This window comes from Typopeltis vanoorti, chromosome 18, assembly GCF_054136105.1.
Source record: "Typopeltis vanoorti isolate ZY-2024b chromosome 18, IOZ_Tvanoo_1.0, whole genome shotgun sequence".
Classification (NCBI taxonomy): Eukaryota; Metazoa; Arthropoda; class Arachnida; order Uropygi; family Thelyphonidae; genus Typopeltis; species Typopeltis vanoorti.
In genome coordinates, this window is record NC_143566.1 from 71594703 (window position 1) to 71620445 (window position 25743).

Genomic DNA, 25743 nt, shown 5'->3' on the forward strand with positions numbered 1-25743 from the left:
AAAACAGAATGAGAACAAACTTAAAGAACGAAGCACCGTGCACTATTACAATTCCACAAATGAAAGAGCCACCTAGCTCAGTTGATATCAACGGTATCCCTTTGGTATCCGGAGAGTTCATCGAAAAGGCAATTCATCGAATGAACAATTCATCGAACGACAATTCCTTGCAAATGCAATTCATCGAAAAAAACAGTTCACCCAAAATTTAAAATTTTCGAAAATGTTATGAGAAAATTGATCCATTTAGAACAAAACCTGAACCGTGAATAAGGAGATTACAATGCTACTTTCATAGGGAAAAATTATAGAACAATATGGTTCTTATAGTCTTTCTTGTCTGATAACTGTTTCATGTCTGTTCATGGGACTGATTTGCCTGTTTCCAGAAAAAAAGCCCAGCCGTATCTATATTATGCCTGCTAACTTGCCTTTAGCAGAACAGGACTGATAAAAATTAAGCGCGTCGTAAATGGGATTCCACCTACCCAGGTCTAACTAAACGGCTTCGTTTATACCGACTGAACTACGCGGGATCCATTATTATTATTGTTGCTAGTAGTAATATGCGACTTCAATACAGCAATTATTATGGGATGAATTTTACTTAGATTCGCTATTTGAAACTTTTACAAGAAAATGTCGAACCGTTCCAGTTTTCAGTTCAGCTATATTCGGGGCGACAAAGAAATCACGTGTCCAAATTATGTACTGGATTACAAAAACTCTCTGACTTGGCGGAATTAGTATAAGTTGCAGTACAAGAAGCTGTCCTGCATGGTTAAGTTTTTTGTTCTAAATGGATTATTTTACCATAACATTATCGAAAATTTAAAATTTTCGGTGAATTGTTTTTCGATGAATTGCATTTTCGACGAATTGTCTTTCAATGAATTGTTCATTCGATGAATTGTCTTTTCGATGAATTTTCCTGTAACCGTCCCTTTGAAGGAAAGACTTGGATTCGAATCCCGTCTAGACGCAATATTTATAAGGCACATTCACCACAGATGAGTTAGCCAGTCTCAATACTATGTGTTTGAATCCCACTGCAAGTATGAACATTTTTAGGTGGTAAATTTCCATCGCCCCGTATAAGTCAACACCATGCTTATCAAGAGGCTCGAAGCGAGTTGAAAACAAAAAGTCCTTATTTGATCACTAGAGTACATGATCCAGAATGCCTGACCTTAGCTCATCCAAGTTAATATAACTAACGTACAGTACGATAAGTTTACAACCTTACTTGTGAATAAGGTAAGGCTTACCTTAATTTAACGTCTAAGGTTTATAAACTCAGAATACACATCAGAAATAGTTGTATATACGAAATAACAGGGAGCCCACGCAGGGTGTTATTCTGTTAGAAAATTTAAAGCCGAAAACTATTTAATATGGCCTATTTTTAAATGCAACATTATATGACATACGTAAATAGCTTCGAACATCCGCTTACCATGAGCGAAATACGTTGTTAATAGTAAACATTTGGTATGCCAGTAATATCCAAGATATTTACCAAGAATTGCCTCTGTGTCATTTACAGGAGAATGAACAATTTTAACTTAAAATAAGATTTTTTTTTTTAACCTATTGAATATGACACGTAGACTACATATTCATGTAAGTATGGCATCATTGCTATCTAAGAATACTGTTGGATTTTCCCAACAACTTTCGTGCTGGTAACATGAGCAATCAAAGATATTTAGGAATACCAAACACATGCATTTTCTCTGCTTTTCCAAAAAAAAAAAAAAAAAAAAATCGTCAACCTAAACAGTAGCATATATGATATTGAGATACAGCACAGAACTAATCGCGATGAGGTTGCCCAGATAAAAAACCAGAACCATATCCAACTGCTCCTAACCTGTTTCGATTTTTTTTCCATACTCTCCCCCCTACTCCCCTCGTCTGCTTCGCACGTGCTGAACTGAGGTACCTCATCTCGCGGAAGTACGGGAAACTGGCTTCTCAAACTTCTAATGCCCAGAGATATCGCATGAATAATTAATTCCCAATACTCTATTCCTATTATTAAAAATAAATAAATAAAGTCTCGTTGAACGAGATCTAATACATGATTGTTCTCATAGACATTAGATGCTCCATATTCACGTATCAAACTTTAAACTCCTGACCAAATCAACTTAAAAAAAAAGTTAATACTTCTAGTATTTAGCGTTAGAAGTTCTCATTATACCTTTCCAGTAAGAGAATTTATCCTACCCCCTCTTCATTAATTTGGCTAACTGCATATATGAATAACAACAATAACCAAAAGTGTATTAAGCTTTCGAAAAACATGACATGAAAGGGAAAATATAGTGCAATTATCCACCACAATGTTTGCTTTATAGCTGGATTCCAACAATCTGGCATTTTATGCCAAATATTTGCTGTCACCGTTCATTGACAAACACATTTAATCAGCAGAAATCGCAATGTACGTTATTTTCAACTGATTGTAGACTTTGAACAAAACACTCGTGTTACTTCCATAGTAAAGTATAACATCATGTACTGGCAGACGAGACAAAACACTACTAAAATTCTTTTCACGAAATATACTTGATCATGTTGTGAAGTAATCCAACACCAGGTGGCGTATTACAGTAAAGTGGCAGTTTTAATAGTCATATGTGCTGTTTCATGGAAATCGTAGGTAGGAATGCTTTTCTAAAAATGTATTTCGGAGTATTGTCAATTTCTTGTAATATAACAAACTGTTATGTGAAGATGTTATCGCCTTATATAATTAATACTTTTGTGTTGGTATTTTACACCAAGTTGCTATATGAAGTAAAAAACAGTTATGTCATTTCTGCTTTAGTGTTCTTGTGTACTATTATGGAAGTTTAATTTGTCCTTGTGTTTATTAAGGACAATTATATTTCCTTATTGTTGTCTTTCTGTATGCGTTAATTCTGACTTGGCTCTATCTTAAACAATAAAACTTCGTCATCAAAAATAAGTTTTTAGATACTTTCTGAAGATTATTTGTGCATGATAGAATTTCACATGCGGTATGGAATAGACCGTGTCTACCCATGCCCTCTCCCCCCCCCCCCTTCCCACCATAAGGCACAGTTTTGATGCGAGAAAGAAGTCGTTGGTTATTTAATATACTTTTAACGACCAAATGAACTCAACTTGACGAAACGCGAATTTATTTCAACGTAGATACTTGTAATTATAAAGTACCTAATATATATTCTATTAATCATTACGTGACCCATCTGAGCACGGGGGGGGGGGAATTCTCAGTGTAAAGAATTAATCGTTTGTACTTTTTTTTTTAAAGCAAACCTCGCCTTTTTAACACGCTTTCAAATACTGTGCTATCTTACTGCGTTATTATCTTTGAACACTCCCCACGATGAAATAATAAAGCGAGTACTCAGTATGAACTACCAAATATGACTAGATTATTTAAATAATCACTTTCGCAACTTGTAAACGATTTATCTAATTTTTTCATTGTAATTGGCATCCTGTACACTCACGTTTTCATTGTAATTAAATTCTCCCATTTACTTGGCTTCTGAATATATTTGTTGACTTACGTCAATTTGTAATAAGTATGCCGACATTTGATTTCGATTTAATAACTTTAAAACCAGCTGCTGGGCCGAAAATAGTGATAATATCCGGCTACACGAAAAGAACTATAGAGAAAGTGGGACTCAAGAAGATATGGTTATATGACACTACCAAACCAAATACGAGGGGAGATCCTGAAAGTTCTGATAAACACCTAGAATAGAAATATTAAAGCAACTGATATGGTGAACCACAAGAAAAAACATGCGAGGATATAAGAACATAAGTTATCTTCATACCTCTGCTACTAGTAGAGTCTTTCTGGTAGTTATATCAGTTGCTTTAATATCATTTTGTTCTAGGTGCTTGTCAGAACATTCTAGATTCCCCCTCCTCGTATTTCCCTCGATACAAAGTCAATAACTATTTCGTTGCAGAGATGTTTGTTCTTTATGCACTAACATGTTTAGGCAGTTGCAACATACTCTTACATATTAGAAGTCCAAGAACGCATTCGTTAGTCTTTGTCTCTGGATAACACACCGTGAAAAGGTAGGTTCCTTCAGCCGTATAGGGATTTCAGTTTCTCTTGGAATACTAAAGTTTTTTTTTTTTTTCTTAAAAAAAAATAAACGTAACGCTTTCTAGATTCTTACAATACAGAACTTTTACACAGATTCAAGGACTTTTTAGAGATATCCTTGAATTGATATTTGGGGCGAAGCTTAAAAGTTGCGTCATACGAAATAATTACTTTAACAGTATACCATGAAATACTTAAAACAGTTTAATATAAGTTCAGAATAATTCCGTTTCTTATAGTCATAATCTCAATAATGAAAAGAAGGATAGGCAGTAGCTTTCCTTGTGAGAAGAAAGCGGTAGATTGGATAAAATGAGAAAATTTGTGCATCGGTGAATCTCAAAGCATTGTCTAAGTCTACTTACTGGCTTTTTCTAAACGGCTTTTTGTAGTTGCGTTATTGTATGGTCAAGAGAAATATCACTTTAGCTCGGAAATTAAGCCTTGAAATGGAAGGACGTGGCTATTATTTATTTTATGATCAGCACCCAAGTGTCGAATGTTGCAGATTAAAGGCACAGACTTGTACAAGGGAAGGAAGTAGCCATGATTTGGAGTAATATTTTATGAATGTTAATTTCAGAGTACTACTAGCAGTGTTGTACTGTATGATTGGTTGGTGTATGAGCCTCGCTGCCCGTACAGGTAGGTAAGTTCTCCCGGCCCAATGCGTAACTGTGTAATACACTTCTTGGAAGAAAGGGGGATACTTGATTTACACGATGAATTATAGACTGCATATTTGTTGCCAAAACGTCACGCCTCCCGAGTTACATTTACTGCAACTTGTTCCAAAGTTTTCTCCTATTCTGTAAATGTAAGCATATTAATTGCTAAGACTTACAGTGGAGAAGGAAAGTTGTAACAACCACTGCGGTGAAATTGATTAGTTTTAATGGTTAGTAGCTTTTCAAATGTGTTCTTCAAAGGAAATATCATTCTCGAAGATAATTAGGAATAACTAAAGCTTCGCCAGTGTCATCATTACTGAAAGAAAGTTTCCTCTGCTATCCTGCAAGTCTAAGTTTTGAAAATTAAAGGATAACGTCAGTGTTCAGGATTTCAGTTTTATATTTTTTTAAGCGTGAAAATTTGTAATGGTTAGAAAAAATGTGATCGTTGCGATAATTTATCAGTAGATTATAAGTTTCAATTACTAACAATTTAATGGTTAGTAGCTTTTCAAATGTGTTCTTCAAAGGAAATATCATTCTCGAAGATAATTAGGAATAACTAAAGCTTCGCCAGTGTCATCATTACTGAAAGAAAGTTTCCTCTGCTATCCTGCAAGTCTAAGTTTTGAAAATTAAAGGATAACGTCAGTGTTCAGGATTTCAGTTTTATATTTTTTTAAGCGTGAAAATTTGTAATGGTTAGAAAAAATGTGATCGTTGCGATAATTTATCAGTAGATTATAAGTTTCAATTACAAAAAACACTTCTAATTTGGCATCGCAGATAAGTTGATATTTATGTTTACTAAATGTTAACAGCCCGTTATCTCTTCCTCTTGGTTAGGAAGAGGTTCCAGTGCAGATTGTTGTTCACTGAATGTTATCAAGTAAATGCATATAGGGGTTTACATCTATGGTATTGTTTAAGATAAAGGTAAAACAGTTTTTGTTATTCATAATGTCTGAATAAGGAAAAGTTTAAGGAAAGGACAATAGAGGACAACAATAGAATCCAGATCCCAAGTAACAATACAAAGAAATTGGCTCGAAATGACACACGGAGTAAATGCTCCAAATAATAAAGATGAGCAAATATACGGACATTATATAAAATAGCCTTTTCAAGAAGATTTTCCTTTTACTATGATCTGTAAGTGACTGAAGAATCTGGTTTGAGAATAATAGTACAAAATTACTTTATGGTTGAAGGAACAGTGCATTTCGAACACTACGGTTATATATATATATATATATATAGTTGACGCGATTGTCAACAACTAGAGGAATAATATCCTTCCTATAAGTCACTTAGCTTCACAAAACTAGAAGCGCAAGTAAATATTGTTCTTGGAATTTCGTTTTTATTATAAGTTTTTTTTTAAATTTAATCCTTCTAGTTTCTGAGGAATTTTCGGAATATTTCTACAACGGGTTGACTATCTTAACATTCCTGTAATAAATTTTGCATGACTCCTGCTTGATTATAGCAAGACTACAGGCATGTCTGAACCCAAATTTGGATCGCCTGAAGCTGTGTATTATCTGTTAAATCGCATGTAGAGATGAAGTTTTCTTTTGTTTAAAAAAAATAAAAAAGAAGGGTTCATATTTTATAGTAGCATTTTTGTCATTTCAAAATCTTATTTTAGAATATATTCGTTTAAAAAAAAAAACCCTATAAATTTGGAAATTATTAAAAAAACTTTTATTGATGATGGGAAATTAATGTGAGACAGCTCGTTGTTAATAATAGAAAAAGTTGGTTGGGATCTGGAAAATTTTAGGAAAAAAAATAGAAGAAAAAAAAATGTTTGTACCCCACCTACCGTATGAATGTAAGTTTACAATAACATTTCGTGTGTAGGAGCCAAGTGAAAAAATAAAATAAAATAAAAGCCAAATTGACTTATCCGTGCTGGTAACTTATTATATAGAAACGAAATAGACGATCAGTTTGAATATTTTATAATTGAAAACTTCTTTTTTTTTTTTTTTTGGTATATCTCGAGTAGGATTTTCCTAAATCCACTTCTAATTTAACACGTATTTTTCAACCTTCAATTATGCATGCTTGAAATATCATTACAGTGATATTTCTTCATCCTGGTGGCATGCAGTAAGTAGAGACGCAGACCTCTGCTGCTACTGTTGTATTTGACTGGTTAAGCCAGCTGGGAGAAAAGCAGTAAAAATTCACCTACGTAGGGGCGCCCATGTCACTGTGAGTCACGCTGTTGTTCTGCATTAAGGACGCACATTACGCAAGTGCTTTTTAAACAGAAACTTGTAATGTAGGTGTATTTTAGGTGTGTCTTGAATTATAAGTAGAATTAAGACAACGCCGACTTGAGAAACATCGGGTAATCGTCCTAAGTAGACAGAAAAAAAAGTCCGCCTATTTACGTAAAATATTATTTAATGGTCCATCATTAGGACACTGTATGAATGATAGCGGACGGTTTTAAAGTTTCAGACAACATGGAAAATGTTTATAATTATTCAACGTGGAAAAAGTGGACATTTTTCAACTACTCCTAAAATTGAGATTATATTAAAAAAATTACCCTGCATTTTTTCCCTCTACATTCCCCCCCTTTTTTTTTTAATTCACATTTATTCTATTAGTAAAAATCGAAATTAGTGGTAACCTGAAACCTGTAGATTTTCCAGTAAGTAAATACCAAATTTGGAAGCGTTGGTTTAGTACAGTTAATTACAAGTAGGAATGTCTTCACATGTAAGGAATTTGTAGTCAAAATATCAATCAGTGAAGAAGAGTAAATAACTGTATTCTTAACTTATATAGAATCTAAATATATAAGATATAGAATTTAAGAAGTAGGTAGCATTCTTTGGAGTTCAAGAGCTCTGTATCTAGTCCAGATTACAAAAAAGAAGCATATTTTATGTGCAATCTGACGACTTCACCATAACATTTCACTTAAAACGAATTCATTCCCCAAATTATGTACAGTATACGCATATTTACATCAGTTTATTTGGTCATTCATTATATCCTTTTTATAATTCACGTATCAGTTTATTTTTTCATGTTTTTCTAGTGTGGAGGAAGTTTTGCCATGTTTTCATTCACATTTATAATAAAAAAAATTTAAAAGGAAAATTCTCACGATTCACCTAAATACTGTAAGTTTTCTTTCTCGTAGAAAGAATAATAAAGTTATATTTTATATGTAATCCATGAGTCATTATTTTAAATGATTTTTTGTGATCTGTAATATTCAAATTCTGAACATTGTCCCACCGAAAAAACAGAGCGGCAAGTAAATGACCAGCAATGATGTTCCAATATATTATAACCAGTCACAGATCAGTCTTTCACATAACCCCTTCCCAATTTGAATGGACTTATTTGGTCGATTAAATTCCGCAATCCATCTTTTTGGATTGATTAATTCTGGAATTGTATATTAGAGATTTGTAAGTGTCATATTCGTTTGATATGACATACTGATATTACATATTCGCATCAGTAATCGTTAGTCCATTTAAAGTTATTTCGTCAGCAATAAAGAGAGTAAATCGATTATTTTCTGTGATAATAATAAAAAAATTACTAAGTTTGCCAATGAAACTACTAAAGCTCGAAGTTATTCGTAGTATATGGGAAAAAACAACTTGGCATAAGCTGCCTTATTGTTGAAGTATTTTGAACACACAAAACGTTTTTAGGCTTTATATTATATTCATAATTTTTCACACCACTCATGATTTAATATATACGTGGAGACATCAATAGGAACATTGAGAACCAAGTCGGAACCAACATCTTAGTTAATATACCGGTAATAGAAAATACAAGTATAATGTAATGTCGGTAACTGAGTCAGTTAGAATACATAAAGTGATAGGCGTTGTAGAACTGTAATTGTAAATACCCATGCTTATAGAAAATAAAGCATATGACTACAGTCCGAATCCATTTAGAGACTGTTGCCTCTTTTCGTCCTGGATATGGTATGGTTTTCTATACTCTTATAGAAACATGAGATTTTATACGAATCTCGGGCTTCTTTGCGGTTTAGCTAGACCTAAGTGATACATTGACAGTTCAAAAACTTATCTTTTAAGATCCTGTTAGATCGCGAAAACCCAACGATCAGTAATTTTTTGGTGTTTTTTTCTTTAAAAAAAAATAATTCATACACTGATATGAAGATACTGTTAAATTATTTTATTATTTATTATATTTTATTAAAGAGTTCGTGTCTTTTAGATAGTCTTGTATATAGTACAGCAACTTATGCCGAAGTTTGTGTTCTCGTCTACTGCAAGATGACCTCTTGACATAGCAGTTTCATAAGCCAACTTAGTTCGCTTATGATGGCATTGACAACAGCCATATTTCATCCTATTTCTCACTGATTTTAATGTCAAACGAAACCTTAATTCTGAATTTCGATTTCAGGATAATAAGAGGAGCAATGCTTAGTCGACAATTCATTTACTAAACAGTTAAACTAATCGCATTTCAAAACTAGTCTTCCAACTTATTCACCTGATCCTGCACTTCAATAAATTTTAACTCTTTTTTTTTTTTCGTACTTAAGAAAGCATAAAAAAACCGCACCCAGATTTTAAACAGCTAAAAACGTGAAGTCGATTTAAAAAATAAATAAAAACTTCCATGCAAACTTATGTAGGACATCTGTTATTATTTATGACACGTGTTGTCGGTTCATTGTACCGGCAACTGTTTCTCTTTTAAAAGAAAACCAACAAGAAAAAAATCGAAGAAAAAAAACATGGTAATACCATGTGCTTTTTAATCAGCAGCCTGCCCGGAACTAGCATATAGGCCATCTATACTGGTACAGTTACAAACAATGGAAGAACTTGATTCATTCATCAGAAGAGCGAATACCATTTCCTTGTGAGCATAACAGCTGTATCCGTTAAGGATTATTTATTTTCTCCTGAAGAAATGTTGCCTTGATATCGTTACGAGTTTTGATATGACAGTATAACGCATCGGTTTGTAGAATTCGTGAATAAGAACCCAAGATGGGCTAATTGTTGATGTCTTCACCGGAAAGCAATTGTGATTCACTCTCAAGAATGGGTTTTCCCTACACTCCAGTGATGAGAAATGACCATTATCTCATCTGAATTTCCGACCAACTTAAGTGTGAAATTAGGTCAAAGACAGTAACATTAAAGCGTGTTTAACTCTTTATTACGACGACACTGAAGAATAAAGATAGAATCAATTAAAAAAAAAAAAAAACTCTATTGAAAAAAAATCCCCTAGTGGAAGAAATGAGAACTAAAGAATTAGATGAAAAGAATGTGTATCAATTAGACGGGAAAAGGGAATGAATGGCGTTTTTTTTCTTGTTGTCGCCAGTCTTTCTAACACCCTTCACAAGTATCTTCCCTAACAAAAGGAGTTAAACCATAAAAATCAGATAAAAATTAATGAATCATTTTAAGTTAACGTTGACTAATTAACAAATACTAATGATTATCAGTTAATTAGGCGGACAAATTCACCAAGTGGATAGCGTAACTCCTTTCCAGCCAACAGGTTATGGCTTAGAATCCCACCGTGGGCATGTTTGATTCAAGTTCGTTGCTTGGGTCTCCAGAGCGAACTTCTACATTTATTCAACCTTTAGCCCACCAAGGTATTAGTATTTATTTACACAAGCTGTACAACCTTTTGTGGGTGAAGATTCACATGAAACTTAAATATCAATTGGACAAAAATGAATATTAGATTACTTAAGGAATATATAGAAATGTGATTTTTAAACTTAGTTGATTACTGAGCTTTAATTTCCTCGATTAAACCTTAATGAAAAATTTCCACATAACTAGATATTTTAAAGACATTCTGTTGTATCCTATTATAGTTTCCTGAAGGATTTTTATTTTATTATTTTTCCTGAATCATAAGAAACATTTGTTTTAGCACAAAGACATCTCAGAATTTCACACGTTTATGCTAATATTGCTGTTTTTGTATACTAATATTTCTTTTCTCAGCAATACCACTGTAAAACCTACTTGATAAGACAACTATTTATTGGATCGGTTCTATTGTTTCGGTATTTTTAATGACATTCTACATAAATCAGAAACATGCGATTCTGATGTTCTGTTGATTAACTTCCTAATGATTAAACAATCTTATTATTAATCATAGAATACTGGCAGATGATTTGCACAATAAGCCACGATCAGTAACTTGGTTCTCACTATAATTTCATTCATAACAACCAGATACCTTCTCTCGCACGTTAAACAGAAGTGTTTACCTCTCTCTCTCTTCCCAACACAATTTAATGAAATATCGGCAAATATCCCAATAAAACCTTCAGATTTTTTAACGAAAAGTTTTTCTCTTAGATAATTTGCACCAATCCCCGAGAACTATCTTTCAATTCACTTTCTAAGCCTAGTTAGTTCTGTCAAATTCTACCGCACAGACAGATGTTACAGAACATCTTTCATGCATCTCCCTACCAATTCTAACACTTTCACATCGAAAAGACTAATGTACGTTAGTTTTCTAAATTGGAATGGCCACATTTTTTTTACCGCCCATTCATTTAATTTATTATTATTATATATGTTATAATTTTTATGGTTAAGTAAGAAAATATACACCAAACATTAACAAAGCTTGAAGCGATGATTTCAACGTTATTTGTGCCTGACTTCACCACACTAACAAAATATTTTAGTTTATCACTACGCAATAATGAGGCAGATGAACAACCCGAATGTGACGCATACAATAGATCTTAATGCATAGCAAATATGTGATTGGTACTTACAGGCAGAGAAACAAAATGATAGAATAAGTGTTGTTATAACGAAATGGAAACGTTTTATATAAGAAATAGAGTTCATCCGTTTCTTTTAATTTCCTTTCTGAATTTTAGCTGAGTTAAAGGAAAACGTGCTTCATAAAGAAATAGTTTTAAAAGTTTAATTAAATGAGACAATTTCTTAACTCAAACACACGAGTTTGACTTGAAATATTTGACTTAAGCCTTTTGTATCCACTTTATTAGATGGTTATTAGATAAGTTATTTCACTATGGATTTTTTATTTTTGTCTCCTACTGAATCATTTTTCTTTACAAAGAAATGAATAGCTGTAATACAAACCAAGGAGAACCATATGATTTCCTAAATCGGTACTTTTGTAATAATTTATTTTGCTAATTTTATAGCATTATATGGTTTTCTTTCTCTGTAACTTGCATCTTGCGTGTTCCTGTACATCGTTATAATATTTTGAAGCTCTCTATATTCCCTTTATAGATTACTGTTTTCTTTGATTTGCATAAAATTCGAAAAGGAAACGCAAACAGATGAAATCTATTTCTTATATGAGACATTTGCATTTCGTTATGAAACACTTGTCCTCTCATTTGTTGTCTGTAACGCTGACATCATGCTTTCTTTGCATTACGGTTTACTGTCTGTCCGTACTTAATTAACTGTTACAACCTGTACCATCTTTTCAGCAAAAAAGTTGGTTAGTCGGTCTCATACGAAGGTGGAAATTTTTTTCTTTTTGGGAACTCTGGTTTTTGCATCCTGTAAAATCAGCACAGGCCAAAAGAACATGCAATTAGCAGACAATATACTAGCCTCATAGTCATAGTTGCTTCGGCAGTAATTCAAAACGACTGAATCATAAAATAATCTTGTACCATTCCACAATTGTTACTACGTTGCATATAAATGGAGTTATTTTATTATTCGAATATTTTACGATTTTGTTTGCGTAACTTCATATTCGAATACTTAAATGTTTAGCTTCAAAAATAGCGTAGTAGCGGTTTGATTGTCCAGTTTGCCAGATGTACGTACTTGCTTTATTTTTTAACAGCATCTAAAATCATTCCGTTTGGGAATTGATGATACTTTTAGTGACCCGCAATCTTAGCATATAAGGGTTGAAATCCTCCGTGTAAATAAAAATGACATACAAAAAATCATGGTTATACTTTCTCAAAGCTAGGGGTTATTATATAAAAATTAAAAGCTTCACTCACTACTGTGAATTACATTAATCATATGACCAAGGGCGGCTCGTGCTTAGGCACTGCAGAACTGCAGCACCCCCAATTTTTCTCGATATATAAATATATTTATTAATTTATTTATATTTGCTTGTAATATTTAATTTTATCATCAACAATCCTATACATTTCTCTATGTAAAAATAATAATCCATCTTGTAGCACTTAGGAAGGGCGAAGAACGCTAGAACTTAGAAAGTGCCGAAGAATGGCACTGTGTTTTCCACAGTGCCATATTGCTACGCGCGCAAGTATATGTACGTCATAGTGAGATGCGCGCTATTACCTTGATGCGGCACTGTCTGTCGCGCAGTTCCACTGTTGTTTATATGCAGTTTGCACCAGTAGTGTTCGTAGTGTTTATCGTGTTTACTCCGTCTCTTTAAATATGTCGACATTACAATTCAAGACATAAAATTACTATAACAATTTTTATAGTAATTTTGAATTATACTAAACTGTATAATTTTATCGATAATAAATGATATTTTTTCATGTTTAATTCATTTTTTTTTTAAAATTCTATAATTTTGATATTTTATCCAAACACGTATGCACTGTACTTACAGTGTGTATGTATATTTCGAAAATTGCAGCACCCCCACGATTTCAAGCCGCGAGCCGTCACTGCATATGACCTTTCAGGTTTTAGTAATAGATATAAAAATCCAAATTAAAATTGCTAAATTCTATTTTAAGATTTTCTTGAATTAAATTTCAAGATTTTATTTAAAAAAAATTCAAATGAATAAACGGTGTGTGATTGGATGTAAATCCATCCCGATCAATTCTTAAATGAGAATGGATGGAGCCGTTAGAGAGGGGCACCTTTTTCCCTCAAAAGTTTTATTATTGTTATTGACATCTGGCAAATCACATTAAGAAGATGCTTAAGAGGATAGTTTCTGTGTACTGTAGATAGATGCAAAAATCTGTCTAAAAATAGGATTGTTTACGTGCGTTATGTTCCCATGGCAACAAGTAGTTTCTGCCTGCGTCTGTTATGCGGTGGTGGTATGTGTGTACGCGCGCGTGTCGGCAGCATCAATAAGCTTTTTTTAGATTTTTATGTGAATTTCATACGAAAGATTGTTAAACCTATTACATTTTGTACTGTAGGTGGGACTAAGGTGAGAAAATCCGATTCCCCTGTTCCGAGAGAGACCAAATTGTATAAAGTTACATTAGGCATCGAGTAAACAGGATTGTGTGAGTGCGGGGAGACGTCTCACACCTGACGATAAAAATCATCTATCACCCAAAACGCATTCACAAACATCCCTACCTACAGGATTCGACATCACAGCCTATTGGATGGAACGCTGACATTACTACTCTGCCAGTCAGGGAGTGAAATATTAGCACCCAATGCTCCCTGAAGCACTAGTTCAACATAGAAGATTTTGTATTTAAGCCAGTCGCATGAATTTCTGAAACGCATTCTCTTATGTGATTTTACTCGGTTATTGTTGTATGGATTTTTCAACCTGTGAATATGCTCTTCTGCAAGGACATCCACAGAGCAGTCCGGATGACGTCGCAATATTTGATCTTCAGTTAGAAAGATCTGTGTATGATCCGAGAGATCTTTGACAGCTTTTCATACTGAAGATGAGTTAGCCGGTCTCATACAAAGGTGATGGGTTATCATTCCACAGACCAACCGAAAAATACACAGAATTAAGACATATTGACCTCATGGTCTTAGTTGCTTTGTCGTGAGCCACTCGAGCTAATTCAGTATCCATAATGCGTATCGTTAAAAAGACTCGTCTAGGACGTTTAAAAGCACTTATTCAACTGTATTGGTCTGGTACACAGGTGACAGCGTTTTTTTTTCCTCTCCGAAGTTAGTTTATCTCAACTTTAATTCTAATGAAACCAAACCTATTATCATATTCAGATCAAGAATACCTAAATCTATAACTTGCAAAATTGCCTACATCGTCATTGACAGTGTAAAATCGTTTATTGGCATCTGCTCCGGTTACAGCGAAAACACACTCTTCTTCTGCAACTTGGCCCACTTAAGTAGGGTCGCTGTTTTTAGGGAGTCTCCTCCACATCCTCCTGGCTTGGGCTGTCGCCATATTCAAGTTCTTCATCCTCGAGTCCTCTTCCACCAGCTCCCTCCATCTCTTCTTTGGCCGCCCGCGCTTCCTCCTCCCCTGCACGTCCATCTTCATGACCTTTCTTCCCACATACTCGTCCTCCTCCTCATGACATGACCAAACCATCTCAACCTTGCCTTTTGTATCTTCGCTCCTGAGTTTGTAACTTTCACCGTTCCCCTTACACAGTCATTTCTCAGACGATCCTTTCTGGTCACACCGCACATCCACCTAAGCATTCTCATCTGCGCTCCCTCCATCCTGCTGATGTAGCAAAAACATAGACTGACTGGACTTAATAGACTGCCATCTGTGATACAGAACTAAAACCAATTTGTTGCCATGGAAACATCAAAGCATACTATTACACCTGTTTGGTCAAACAAAATACACTAATGTTACTATACATTTCAAATTTCGCCTGTTTAAATGAGACCAAAAAAAGAGAATAAAGATAGCGGGGTGTGGTGGTGGGGGAAACAGATGATATGGAAATGTGAAAGTTAATGAAAATTACAATTGGGATTAGATGCTAGGATTACTGCAGTGATGCATTGCAGTAAAACCGATACCCTCCAGCATAAGAAAACAAACATAAATAGCAACGCTTCTTCCAGCTAATCTTCTAAGATTTAATAGAAGGAGCGTTCTGTACAAAACGTCACTTCCGACAAGGAACTGAAATTATCTTAATATTAACTTTTTATTAGTGTGTGTTGTAAGGTTTAAAATGGAACAGATTAGATGATACGCAAGATATGTAACGTTGACTTTAAACCTAGACTTCTCTGAGAGTTGAGGAAATCTTTAGGCCTTTATCACGTGGCGGAATTCATCGGGTTGCTTAAGAGTAAATTAGGTACTTTTGGCAAATAGCCAGAATACCAAGCCAAGTCATGCAGAAGGCCCCCGGGAGTTGAATACTTCAAGGTTGGAAGAGCAACACGAAGACATGAATAGAGAATGAAAGGACAAATATATCTCATTAGTTATTCTTGATGGCAATTTTCGGGACCTATCGTAACGCATTTTGTACAAGTGAAGGTAAAATATTGCATGCAATTCGTGAAATGCAGGCACTGAAAGAAGCAGGAAGACAATCGGTCCACCCTTTTGGCCTTTGCGAAGGTCGCAATTGTTTGTGGAATTGCTCAGACATTCTGCAACTTTCCGTCACCCCGTCTTTTATATTGGATCTTTTGATTATGCAGCTACCTACCAATTGGTGTTTATATATAGAAATAACTGCACACAGTTGGATAAACCTAAAAAAAATCCACATTCATGAAGAAACTCTAGTACAAAGAATACATTTTTTTAATCCCAAAGTCGTTTGCTTGAATGGGGGCGAAATAATTTCTTATAATTGCATATTTTTTTAAAGTGAACTTTCTGGTTTAATTATTGAAGTATCCACCAAAGGGAAAGAAAAGGATAAAAAGTATAATCCATCTGGATCCTCAATTTATTTTCGAGTACATGTTATGTATTTGTTGCAAATAAATAAAACTTTTTCATCAGTTTTTTATAATACAACAATTCACAATAACCAGCAGCGAATATGATAATCTGATATCCTATTTTTTTTTTTTTTTTTTAGATTTGTTTTCAGTTTCATGCAAAAAAAAAAAAAAAACTGATTCCCAACATACGACGACCATGCCGTAGAAATTAGAAATGAAATTGAGTCACGGTAATGATTAATATTGTAGTAAAATCACCGACTATCCTTAGGAATAATTCGACATACTATATTTGACTGTTCGAGCTCCAGTTTTAATATCATCGGCCTGCCACTTTATTCAACAACGGCAATCAACAGAGACTAGTATATCAAATTTAAAAGCGTTAAATCCATTTGTCATAGAATTAGAGCATTGTAATTCGTTGAAAATACTGTAAAACATCTATCTCAACCACATTTGTCTCTAGTAGTCACAGCGTTTGATTGATTTCGACTAAAGTTGAAATATATATTGTTGAAATATATATCCTGTCAAAGATGGATTGTACATAGCTTAATATTCACCTAACAAACTTTGGTTATTCATACCGCATAACTGGCAAACCGTCCAGAAAAACACATCCAATTAATAGACGTAATGCCCTGTCTTCATACTTCTGCCTCATATTGCTTCCTCCCGTAATTCAAAATAGTGAAGCTAAAAGTTCCCCCGAGAAATTCATCCTGATTGATCTGACTACAATGAAGTGAAGACTGCAAAGGATGGAGAGTTTCATCTCTCCATCTTCCTCTACACTTCTCGACTAGAATACAGCTGTTCCCCCCCCCCTTTGCAGATCACCCTGTTTATCTTCGCACAATTGAACCATAAATGGAGGGTAGGACTGTAAAGTAGAGATAAACGAATAAAGATATCAAGATGAGAGTACGGCAAACTATCGCCTTCTCGTGGTCCTAATTCTGGCATCATTGTTCGGAATAATGTGGGTTTTTCTGTGCGAAGTTAAAAAATTCGAAAAAACCGTAATTGCCTGTCAAAGATGGATGATTTGAGATCTGGCTGGAAAAAGAATCAGAAAAAGTTCCTCTGGTCGGTGACTATAATTGAATCTATAATGGTATTTAATCCTGTGGCATATCATTATAGAACCACAAGCGCTATTACAATGATACAAAAGCATTTGTAAAGGAGAGAGAAAAAACTAAAATGCCATAAAATATCGATACAAATCTCATCATGCAACCGATTTTGACAATAGCCTACTTCATATATGAAGTCAGTGATATGGTAATTAAAATGCCTCATGTGAAATCTGGGCTAATTGTTAAGGAAATTCGAAGCTAGCTACAATTTAGAAGCGGCCAGTTGGCTGACATTATTGAACTGTAGCTAGCTGAGAATGAAATTCCCCTCTGAAATTCAAGCACTGAGATAATAGTAGAAACAAATCAGCCGCTTTTCTCTATTACAGCTACATCCTGCTAAATATTCAGTTTTTGGGAGCTTTACGCAAAATGCTTCAGCACCTATACGATTCGTTGTGTTCCCTTACACAAGACATTTCAGTACTCTAGATGGACTGATTTTACCGAAACTTTGAAATCCTTGCAAAAATTTGAGCACAAAAAAAAACAAATAAATAAATAAAAATCAGGAGCACTAAAAAGACAAAACGCAACAAAATTCTCCAATGCAATAACTCCTGTCTGCTAAATAAAATTTAATAATATTTGAGATTTAGGATGTACCCAAGAATATGCCCATGTGGTTTAATTTTTATTAGCAAAACGATTCCAACTGATCCATTCACACTCACTGTATGGGATTCAATAAAATATGGTACTTAGATATCTGTTTAAGTCTTCAAGGCTTGCATATCCTGTGAAAATGGGATTTGTATTCATTATGCTAGGCCACCCCAAAGAACCGCTGTAAGTTCGATCTAGTTGCACTGGAATTTTTCTTAGCTTTTATTCGACTAGGTCCCTAGTTAGTCGAAGTATGTTTTTTTTTTTTTTTCTTCGCAACTCGTGTTATTAATCTGAGAATATCGACTGAAGAACTCGCACTATTTCAGAAAATAATCTTTAGTGTTAGGGACCACGATATGAGGTAGTCGTCAGAAGTACTCGTCTCTCTGATGTCGTTAAAAATCCCTGATAGTTTTGGGCTAGCTATCTCTGGCGAAGGGAGAATATGTTCTCCTCCTCCCAGTTTCCAAAATTTAGTCAAGGTTAAACGGCCTAACCTACTGACGCCTTTTATTTTCCTTTGGGGAATAAAAGGCGTTAGTCGATTTATTTGAGTAAAATTTGTCGAATTGTTTCAGTTTTAATTTCGTTCGCACTGTCTGAAGTAGCAGAATTATACAAACCAAATTATGTTTAGCAAGTTAAATTATGTCTCATAAGCCAAAAACCGATAATATATATGCATCTCGGTTTTTTTTTTTTTTTTTTTTTTCCATGGCATAATTTTTTTCAAACAAAATCGCATTATTGAAGATGCTGTTTGGACTGCAGGTCATATTTAGAAACGTGCTCTGATTACTGTGCGTATGACACACAATTGACGTCACAGTTGTCAATGGACAAAAACTAACCAATTAGAGAAGAAAAAAAAATAGAATCTGGTGAGATCTTACCAGGTTATATTTTTAACAACAAAATACATACAAATATCACTGGTGTGGACTTAAATGTGGATGATCTCATGAAGATGTTGATCTTTCAGCATAATCCAGATGACGTTTATTCATAGAATAGTCAAAGGTTAAGTTATTTGAATATCTTACTGCGAATCAGCACCTCCGTAGCGTAATTTCAAGGACGACACGACATTTATTCTTCTGCCGGAAGGAAATACTGGGATTCAAGTCTTTTTTAAAGACTTTTCTACTGAAACGTAGTGAGCGTATTTTATACAGAATTTTTCTTTCCTCCAAAATATTTCACGTTTTGAGAAACACAATTAACAGGCGATAATGTTCTCACAGCTTTCTTTTACCCTTAAACCCTACAAATTAAACTTTCCTATTTGAATTCAAGACTTTTGATCCTTATAACTCATCTGCCTTAGGCATGAAAAAAAAAAAAAGAAGTATGACTTTGACGCTGTGTCATCAAATGCAAGAAATGTTTGACAAATATTTGGCGATTTTAAAGTGACTCAAGTGTAAGGAGACTATTATAAGGAACTGTGTTACCTCTTTTGCCTTTGAAACAGTTGAGCTAATGAATAATATAGTAGTGGCCGCTAAGAGCTTTTTTCCCCTGGAAAATGGTGAGAAATGCAATCCGGAAAAGATGTTGCTTCCTCATTTATGTATAAAATCAAGAGTAAGAAAATACAGTATTTAACCACGTCGCCGTCAATATGGATAAAATACATCACTCCTCTACACTTCATATCCATCACATATTTCAACGTAATATCAATGGTATTACATTTTTAATATGCACTTCGCATCCATGGTAACTTGGACGTATATATACGTCCTGGGTGGTTGAACCTAGAACTTAAAGTAACAAATTTGTTAATAAATTTAGGGATTCGTGTAATCAGTAGAGTTCTTGTTTCCACGTTAGATAGATAAAAATGGACGCATAAAATCAATCATTCTTTAAATTCATTTTTAAAGTAGAAAATATATTGACGTATAATACGACAGTCATAAAGTCATTCATCTTATTTAATAATTTCGCTAAATATAAAATGAAAGATTTTTCTTTTAACCAGTTTGCCTCACCCTGGCAAACAGTATAATCCCTTAACGAATATGGTCGTTTCCTCACAATAGCTACCGGAAGTTGGCTCCGAGCCACACGTACAAAACAGTGCTAATGTACAATACGTTGTAATCTTTTCTTTTTTTATGCCCATATCAGTTTTAAAATTAGAGTAGTGGCACACGTCCAAAAACTCTTTAAATCTTGACTCATTTTATATCCTACAATACAGAATTTGGTTTGCTTTCCCAAGTCCATGGCCTTCCGGAAACGAAGATGATTACTACTTCTAGGTGATAATTGGATTACATCCCTGTAATTAACCTAATGGATAATAACAATGAACACTGCTTGTGCAGTCATTGTTAAGATATGTGGGTTGTATTCCGGTGTATTGTAACAAATGTTCACATACCGACAAAAAATACGCTTCACTCAGTATGCTTATTTGACTGTATACTAATTGCTGACAACCTTTTTTATAGAGGACACATGGAGCAATCTGCCACATCCTTATGAATATCTTAAGAAATATCAATGAAAAATATACCGTCTTCCGTGTAGATTAAGTGAAGCCATTTAACCCAGCGTCAGCTGAAGCAGGTAAGGTCAGAGGTAACTCCGGAGGGTCTCATACTACCTTTTAGAAGCCTTAAGTAAGGAAATAAATACGCGAAGAATGCTAGCAGTTACCACATAGCAAATTCCTTAACAGAAGGCGTGTTCATGACCCACTTTGCGTCCAATGCAGATGGCGACTGCTACAAGTAGGTGCATGCAAAGGCGAAATGAGATATTTCGATTGTTTTCTCTCTTACAACTTAATCCACTCCACCCTAAGGATTCAGAACGCTTAAAGAAAGGAAATAATAATAATAATAAAAAAATGTCGCTACGCATCTTAACTTTGAATGTTTTTTTTTTTTTTTTACGGTGAAATCAGCTATACATGTACCGCTAATCTATATCCGCATACTTTGGCCACCACGTGACTAACCAAACGGGACATGTATTGTGACGTCATTGCGAGAAGGGTCTGCTATGTGGGTTATGAATGGATGCCTGAATTTATGGCTTAATCACTTTGGAAGAAAAAAAATAGCTGAGGATGAGAGATCACCCTGAGGGAATAGATAATCATTTATTAAGTAAGGAGTTAGTTGTCTTAAGGTATGTTGATAGTTGGATGCTTATTGAGAACGAAAGAAAAATAAAAACAGAAAACAAATAAACCAGTTTCTACTTTTTTTTTCTTTTTATTGTATGGACAGTCTAAATAAAGACCCCCCCCCGGAGCTATCTTTTATAATTCGGGAACAATATTTTCAAGCGTTTGTCTTTTAAACTCGTGTGCCCTTGTGAAACACGTACCGAATTAAATTTAGTTGTTTATTTATTGTAATATTTTTTATCATTGGAAATTGTTATCCGAATGAGACTTCAGAGTAGTCGTATTACCAGATCCGTGGATTTGGTAACCTTGTGCCGAGCATTCATATTATCTACAACAGAAATAATGAATAGAAAATTTTATATATATATATATTATAAATATCAACCTATACGCAATATTACGTGTGAACATTGAAAATTTAATGTTCAATCCTAATTTAATCCTAATCCAGACAATTCTATTAATAACACCAGCAGTGTTTCCATTCAGATTAACATTTAAATTCGATTTCAAACGTAAGAAAGAATGTAATTAAAATATTTTGGAAGCTATAAACAATACTTCACTATTGTAACGGAAAACACTTCGACAAAACAAGAAAAAAAAAATTTAGTCGATAGCTTGAATAAATCTTGAAAGACTTGCGCGGTACCTCAAAAATTTCCTTTATCATTTCAACATTCTCAATGATCTTTGACAATGAGTATCGTTCTCAACGTTCTGCAAGAACATTTCTGCTTCAATAGTATGCCCCCTATCAAACCGGTAATGTATAGCCTTGAGCTGAAAAATTATATATTGCTTCGTTGGTATGTTTAATTTTTTTCCTCTTCTGTTGTTTCAAATACACCTCTTTTTCTATGGTTTCCCTCTTCTCTCTCTCTCTCTCACTCATACATATACATGTAATAGAAATAGTAGTTTTACACAGACCTGCGTCATGGATCATTGAATATTCTCAATGACTACTAAATCTTTTTCTCTGTAAGCCATTTAGGCCAAAAATAAGATTTATGTAACTGAATTTTCATTTCTAGACTGTGCCAAACAGAAAGACTGATTGAGGTTTAATTTGACTTCGGAAGCAGCAAACCTTAGTATTTAATATATATATATATATCAGTCCGTATCCGTTTTGTTTCAATTATAAATTTCTAAATGTACCCAGTGATAATAAAACTCTTGAAGATCTTGCAAATATCACAGTACAGTATAAGAAAGTGAAATTTACCGCAATAGTAACCAACCGGTATTTTTCAGAAAAATATCAGTAGATTACAATAATAAAAAACTAATTGATTATTTTTTAAATATCGCGCATTGTTATTATGATAATTGTCATTTTACTTATAATAGGTAAGTTACAGTTTTACAAGAAATTGAAACAAAATTATTGGCTTTTATTCTAGATTTTTTTTAAAAAAATCCAAATCTATTAACTAAGTACGGTAAAGAAAGAGCAGTTGCTCTAAGAAACGAAAGAAAAACATTAAGTTTGATACAATACATTTCGCATCTCTAATGTGGCTAAATTGTTCAGCGTTCATGTACTACTGCTTCAATAGTTAAATTTTTATGCATCTCTCACTCACAAAATGTTGTAAAACTGTAGTATTAATAAACATCCATACCTAAGAAATACTATGAAAAATTAAGGCGCTCCTGATGACAGATTCACGTGCCCTAAAGATGTTACTCATCCTGACTTTATGCATGTACACTACAACTCATGTCTATGGATATTTTAGAATGTTGTACATGATAAAATAAAGCACTGATTATTATTATTTTTTTTATTGTTAGGAAAACTTTATCTAAATAAATAGAAAGCACAAAAACAAACGACGGCATCAATTGACGCAGGCCGGATTCAAATCCACCGTGGGTATAGATGTTTGCGATTGTCATGGTGGAAGATGAATTTATTATTCAATATGAGACCACTTCCCCGCTTACTGGAGACCTGAGGTGGCTTGGAAATTTTCCACGTTGGTCTCTACAGCAGGCTTCCGGATTATGAAAAATTTAATAAAAATTGAAAAAAAAAAACCTCTTAATTTAAATTCTACAACACCCAGTTGTGTTTCTCTTTAATTGAAGTATTGAGAATAGTTTGCTCGATAACCCCCCCCCCTCCTCCGCCACACACACAAAAAAAGCTTTTATTACACTTACCGTATTATCTGTGTTCAACCCCAATGGGCGGACGCAAACGTCAGACGCATTGAAGTGATCGGTAAGTGTTAAGTGCCAGTTTTTTTTTTTTTTTAACTGGCTGTAACATAGTTGGAAAACTAGAATTAAATTTCTTGCATATCAGAATTCTTGACATCCACAATATCATGTTTCTATCAGTATAAAAAGGATTGTTGTAAAAACTCTTTAAGTGGGCACTAACTACTCGTAAGTAGGTTTATAGCCTTTCATTGATGGATTCAAGTAAAAAAATTATTGCAGCATTTTAAACTGCAAATAAAAACATTCATTGTATACCTTTCATTCCCCAAAAGGCGGTACGTTTTTTTTTGGGGGGGGGGGGAAGAATGAGTAGGCACACCATTTGACAATATCGCTGCAGTTCAGTGCACTTCTGCGGCGTGCTGAACGATATGCTAACGAAAATACGGCATACAAATAGCCATCCCATGTTCTTAATTATAACGCTTGTTACTTTATTATGAATACCTGCGAGTTTTGCACTCGACTCTAAGAAACCTTCCTTATCTTCTCTGAAGAGCATTTAATTCGAGAATTAGCATGAAAATCCCCATGAGATGACTATTTGAATGCCGTATTTTCGTTAGCATATCGTTCAGCACGCCGCAGAAGTGCACACTGAACTGCAGCGATATTGTCAGCTGGTGTGCTACCTACTCATTCTCCCCCCCTCCCTCCCTACCCCCAAAAAAACGTGACCAGAATCTAATCTATCCATCCATCTGTTCGCTGGACATCCACAGATGTCGTCTGGTCACTCCGATGCTCGGCGATGTGCCACACCAGTCCTCGCCAAGTTGCTCTGTTGTATGCTTTTCTAGAGGCTTCAACTCTCTGAGATCAGTCACTCCGTTCACACACACACACCATCCATCCATCTCATTGACGGTCTACCCCTTCCTCTTATCCCAGGAATTTTGCCTTCTATTACTGTTCTGAGAAGTGTTCCTTCCATCCTTTCAATTTGTCCAAAATATTTTAACTTTCTTCTGTCAATATCCTTAAGGAGACTTAAAGTCTACTGATCCTTTCTAGCATCCACTTGTCAACCTATCAGTATATGATATCCTCAACAGCCTTCTGTAACACATCTCAAAAGCAGCTATCTTTTTTTGACTTCTTTAGGTTCCAAGTCTCGCATCCATAAGTCGCTATTGGAAAACCCACTGCATCCAAAATCCTCAACTTTGTTCCCATGGAGATAAATCTATTCTTCCAGATTTTAGACAAGTCTCTAACTGTTGTTTTAGCCATTCCTAATCTTCTTCTGACATCTTCTGAACAGCAATTCTTCATTAATAATGAATCCCAGGTACTCAAACTTACTGACTTCTTTAATTCTTTCTCCATTAAGGTATACTTGTTTCTCAAGAGCTTCCCTATTTGTATATCCTTTGAGAACCATGATCTTTGTCTTGCTAGGATCGAATCTATAACGGCCGTTATTTTATTTTATTATTTGTTTGTTTATTTTTGGCAGGTCTAACCTCAAAAGCTATCACGAGGCTACCAGGCATCTAGCTACAAACAATTTGGTTTTTAAATATTTTCGTTTTCTAAGAAAATGTATGAAATAAGGTATTTGGCCAGCACTATATTTCATCAAGGTCTAAAGTGAATGCACTATTTTAATGCGTTCACTTTAATACTCGATTCATATTATTACAAACTGGTTGAGAGTATGCCTGAAACTGAGGAAAGTATGACTAAGGCATACTCTCAACCAGTTTGTAATAATATGAATCGAGTATTTTGGACCATTCTTCCTTTCCATTTACCAGATCTGCAACATGACAAAGTGCGTTGCCATGTTAAAAAAATGTGGATATACTCCATACATCTGCCTCAATGTGGGAAGCATTGCATTATCTAGAAGTTGCATACCTGGGCGTTCCCTTGCAGTCACCAAAATTAAATATTCTAGTTCTATAATACTAGCAGAAACAACTGAAGACATTACACTGTGTCCATCAAGCTTTATAGTTGGAATGGCACATAGGAAGTTGTCTCATTTTCAACTCCAGTCAGAAAGAGGATATAACGTGATTCGTCGCTGCATATTATGGTAGGACACATAAGCCAAAAATCAACCATGAAAATCAACAGCTAGTGTTAGAAAAAAAAAAAAAACAACATAACACTATAGTACAGTTCTTTTGTTTAGTATCTTGCCAATTCATTT

The 25743-nt window shown here is 34.4% G+C and overlaps 1 protein-coding gene and 1 long non-coding RNA gene across 3 annotated transcripts in view; one reads left to right on the plus strand and one right to left on the minus strand.

Annotated features, from left to right (window-relative positions):
• The window catches only part of LOC150096790 (uncharacterized), a 195608-nt gene that overhangs the window by 77342 nt on the left and 92523 nt on the right, over window positions 1-25743 (minus strand). The window lies entirely within an intron of this gene.
• Myo10A (unconventional myosin 10A) overlaps window positions 1-25743 on the plus strand; it is a 202060-nt gene that overhangs the window by 8084 nt on the left and 168233 nt on the right. The window lies entirely within an intron of this gene.